We start from the raw sequence: 5,000 nt of genomic DNA on the forward strand, positions 1-5,000 counted from the left end.
AGAACTAGGGCGGTATCTGATCGCCTTCGAACCTCTAACTTTCGTTCTTGATTAATGAAAACATACTTGGCAAATGCTTTCGCTTCTGTTCGTCTTGCGACGATCCAAGAATTTCACCTCTAACGTCGCAATACGAATGCCCCCGCCTGTCCCTATTAATCATTACCTCGGGTTCCGAAAACCAACAAAATAGAACCGAGGTCCTATTCCATTATTCCATGCACACAGTATTCAGGCGGGCTTGCCTGCTTTAAGCACTCTAATTTGTTCAAAGTAAACGTGCCGGCCCACCGAGACACTCAATAAAGAGCACCCTGGTAGGATTTCAACGGGGTCCGCCTCGGGACGCACGAGCACGCACGAGGCGGTCGCACGCCTTCGGCTCGCCCCACCGGCAGGACGTCCCACGATACATGCCAGTTAAACACCGACGGGCGGTGAACCAACAGCGTGGGACACAAATCCAACTACGAGCTTTTTAACCGCAACAACTTTAATATACGCTATTGGAGCTGGAATTACCGCGGCTGCTGGCACCAGACTTGCCCTCCAATAGATACTCGTTAAAGGATTTAAAGTGTACTCATTCCGATTACGGGGCCTCGGATGAGTCCCGTATCGTTATTTTTCGTCACTACCTCCCCGTGCCGGGAGTGGGTAATTTGCGCGCCTGCTGCCTTCCTTGGATGTGGTAGCCGTTTCTCAGGCTCCCTCTCCGGAATCGAACCCTGATTCCCCGTTACCCGTTACAACCATGGTAGGCGCAGAACCTACCATCGACAGTTGATAAGGCAGACATTTGAAAGATGCGTCGCCGGTACGAGGACCGTGCGATCAGCCCAAAGTTATTCAGAGTCACCAAGGCAAACGGACCGGACGAGCCGACCGATTGGTTTTGATCTAATAAAAGCGTCCCTTCCATCTCTGGTCGGGACTCTGTTTGCATGTATTAGCTCTAGAATTACCACAGTTATCCAAGTAACGTGGGTACGATCTAAGGAACCATAACTGATTTAATGAGCCATTCGCGGTTTCACCTTAATGCGGCTTGTACTGAGACATGCATGGCTTAATCTTTGAGACAAGCATATGACTACTGGCAGGATCAACCAGGGAGCTGCGTCAACTAGAGCTGAGCAGCCGGCCGCCCGGGAGTGTGTCCCGGGGGCCCGCGCGAACACGCAAGCGTCCGCTCAATTATTCTGCAAACAGGAGGAGGCTGAGCTCCCCTGCACAACACACCTCGAAACCCTCTCAGGTCCCGGCGGCGCGCAGCGCCGTCCTAAGTACTTGGTCGGGTTCGAGAGAGGCGCAATCGCCCGGAGTTAGGCGAGTAGACGCTTTAGGTGCGACCACCCGTGCTCCCAACTGAGCTTGCCGCTGCCGACAGAGGCCCGGGAGCGTGCTGTCGTGGCATTGCCGGCGGGAGACAACACGCGCCACCTACGGTGACCGGCAGCTCCAACGCCAGCGCCACAGAAGGACAAAAGCCCCACTTGGGTGCCGAAGCGAACTCTCCCAGCACAGCGCACGCGCCAACACGTCCGCACAGCTGCGATACAAACCACCTGCGAGAACCGCTGGGGCGACCGAGCAGCAGACGGCGTCGCGGCGCCGAGCGCCGGGCGGCGGCGCATCCTCAGCGCACACAGTCCTCAATCGGACCAGCACACTGCAGATGGCCACCGCGCTTCGCACCGGGCCCGCGAGGACCTACTTTGGCCGCAAGGCGCCGCGAGCAGGGGGCGCCGGCGCGCAGCTGCGCCGCCTGCCGCGTCCGTCGGCCGGCGCGCCTGCCACTGGCCGCCCCCACCAGCCGGCTGTAGCGCGTGCGCCCACGCACCGCGCTGCCAGCACGCCGGGCGGCCCCCCCTCACCGGCCGGGGACGGTCCCACCCAGCCACCGCCGCGTATCGCCTCACACCCAGATCCCCTTTCGCGTTCGTGGGCATGGTGGGTCCCCTTTCACGTTCGTGGGCATGGTGGGTATCCCTGAAACAACCGGTTAATAGCTCGACCGATCGTCGCCAACACTGATTCACCTCTAGCGAGAACAACCGCACCACAACGGGTTACCTGTTGTTCATTTGCGTAACGTCACCAGCAAACGTAGACGTCCATCGCCATTTGCAACGAGTATTGCATGCCTGTGTCAGGTGTCACAACACACTACGTCTGCCCACATAGACGCAACAACATGTGCACGCCTCGAGAACACGTGGAAGGTAGCCCCCGTACGTATGCGGTGTCCATTGCGCGAACGACTGTCAGCCGGCCTCTGCAGGATGTCGCAGATGTGGAACGCGGTGCAACATGCTATCACGGTGTGTGAGAAGAGACGACTACGTCCGAATACACGCTCCACTACATCAACAGACTGCTCATGCTGATCGCCATCCAGGGCGTCCGTTCCTCCCACACGTCTGAATGGCGTACCACACTGCAATCCAGCTCTTATAGGGAGACGACACGTAGCTGCGTGCACAATATTTGGACTGTATGGTCTGCCGTTGCTAGGCGCAGTCGTCGTACGGTCACACATGTGCCACGATGTATCATTCAGTACATACGGACCAATGTGCAGTACAGTTTGTGGGTTTTGCGTACATCGGCGGACAGGTGACAGGCCGTACCACAACGTAGGCTGAGTACGTCGGCATGCGAAGGGCATTGAACATGCAAACTTCTCAACGACCAGCTTGCGAAGGCAGGGGGGAAGGGGGGGGGGGCATGTACGTCCTGCTGCTATCCACATTACAGTGTATAGCAGGAGCATGTGGAAAGTCAGCAACACCTGCAAGGTGTTTAACATGACGCGATACACAGGGGACCGGGCAGTGCGAATAGCGAACTATATTGCGAGGGTTGCGGTTAGGCAACACTACACTAATTTAACGAGTTGCATAACAATTACAGAGCAGGTTCAGCGACAACGTGCGTCAGGTTAAGGCGCAATATAGGTTAGGTTGAGGCACAATATAGGTTAGGTTAAGGCACAACATGGGTTACGTTAAGGCACAAATTGGGTTACGTTAAGGCACAACATGGGTTACGTTAAGGCACAACATGGGTTACGTTAAGGCACAAATTAGGTTACGTTAAGGCACAAATTAGGTTACGTTAAGGCACAAATTAGGTTACGTTAAGGCACAAATTAGGTTACGTTAAGGCACAAATTAGGTTACGTTAAGGCACAAATTAGGTTACGTTAAGGCACAAATTAGGTTACGTTAAGGCACAAATTAGGTTACGTTAAGGCACAAATTAGGTTACGTTAAGGCACAAATTAGGTTACGTTAAGGCACAAATTAGGTTACGTTAAGGCACAAATTAGGTTACGTTAAGGCACAAATTAGGTTACGTTAAGGCACAAATTAGGTTACGTTAAGGCACAAATTAGGTTACGTTAAGGCACAAATTAGGTTACGTTAAGGCACAAATTAGGTTACGTTAAGGCACAAATTAGGTTACGTTAAGGCACAAATTAGGTTACGTTAAGGCACAAATTAGGTTACGTTAAGGCACAAATTAGGTTACGTTAAGGTACAATATGGGTTAGGTTAAGGTACAATATGGGTTAGGTTAAGGTACAATATGGGTTAGGTTAAGGTACAATATGGGTTAGGTTAAGGTACAATATGGGTTAGGTTAAGGCACAACGTAGGTTAGGTTAAGGCACAACATAGGTTAGGTTAAGGCACAACATAGGTTAGGTTAAGGCACAACATAGGTTAGGTTAAGGCACAACATAGGTTAGGTTAAGGCACAACATAGGTTAGGTTAAGGCACAACATAGGTTAGGTTAAGGCACAACATAGGTTAGGTTAAGGCACAACATAGGTTAGGTTAAGGCACAACGTAGGTTAGGTTAAGGCACAACGTAGGTTAGGTTAAGGCACAACGTAGGTTAGGTTAAGGCACAACGTAGGTTAGGTTAAGGCACAACGTAGGTTAGGTTAAGGCACAACGTAGGTTAGGTTAAGGCACAACGTAGGTTAGGTTAAGGCACAACGTAGGTTAGGTTAAGGCACAACGTAGGTTAGGTTAAGGCACAACGTAGGTTAGGTTAAGGCACAACGTAGGTTAGGTTAAGGCACAACGTAGGTTAGGTTAAGGCACAACGTAGGTTAGGTTAAGGCACAACGTAGGTTAGGTTAAGGCACAACGTAGGTTAGGTTAAGGCACAACGTAGGTTAGGTTAAGGCACAACGTAGGTTAGGTTAAGGCACAACGTAGGTTAGGTTAAGGCACAACGTAGGTTAGGTTAAGGCACAACGTAGGTTAGGTTAAGGCACAACGTAGGTTAGGTTAAGGCACAACGTAGGTTAGGTTAAGGCACAACGTAGGTTAGGTTAAGGCACAACGTAGGTTAGGTTAAGGCACAACGTAGGTTAGGTTAAGGCACAACGTAGGTTAGGTTAAGGCACAACGTAGGTTAGGTTAAGGCACAACGTAGGTTAGGTTAAGGCACAACGTAGGTTAGGTTAAGGCACAACGTAGGTTAGGTTAAGGCACAACGTAGGTTAGGTTAAGGCACAACGTAGGTTAGGTTAAGGCACAACGTAGGTTAGGTTAAGGCACAACATAGGTTAGGTTAAGGCACAACATAGGTTAGGTTAAGGCACAACATAGGTTAGGTTAAGGCACAACATAGGTTAGGTTAAGGCACAACGTAGGTTAGGTTAAGGCACAACGTAGGTGTAGGTTAAGGCACAACGTAGGTTAGGTTAAGGCACAACGTAGGTTAGGTTAAGGCACAACGTAGGTTAGGTTAAGGTACAACGTAGGTTAGGTTAAGGTACAACGTAGGTTAGGTTAAGGTACAACGTAGGTTAGGTTAAGGTACAACGTAGGTTAGGTTAAGGTACAACGTAGGTTAGGTTAAGGTACAACGTAGGTTAGGGTTAAGGTACAACGTAGGTTAGGTTAAGGTACAACGTAGGTTAGGTGAAGGCGCAATGTAGGTTAGGTTAAGGTACGATATACCTTAGGTTAAGGTA

The 5,000-nt window shown here is 50.8% G+C and overlaps 1 non-coding gene across 1 annotated transcript in view; it reads right to left on the minus strand.

The window, feature by feature from the left end:
• Window positions 1-1,116, minus strand: part of LOC126431639 (small subunit ribosomal RNA) — a 1,909-nt gene extending 793 nt beyond the window's left edge. The window contains exon 1 of the ribosomal RNA XR_007577674.1: window positions 1-1,116. This exon is cut by the window's left edge and continues 793 nt beyond it. This is a non-coding gene — a ribosomal RNA (small subunit ribosomal RNA).
• Between the last annotated feature and the right edge of the window lie 3,884 nt (window positions 1,117-5,000).

Source organism: Schistocerca serialis, unplaced genomic scaffold (genome assembly GCF_023864345.2).
Source record: "Schistocerca serialis cubense isolate TAMUIC-IGC-003099 unplaced genomic scaffold, iqSchSeri2.2 HiC_scaffold_1104, whole genome shotgun sequence".
Lineage (NCBI taxonomy): Eukaryota > Metazoa > Arthropoda > Insecta > Orthoptera > Acrididae > Schistocerca > Schistocerca serialis.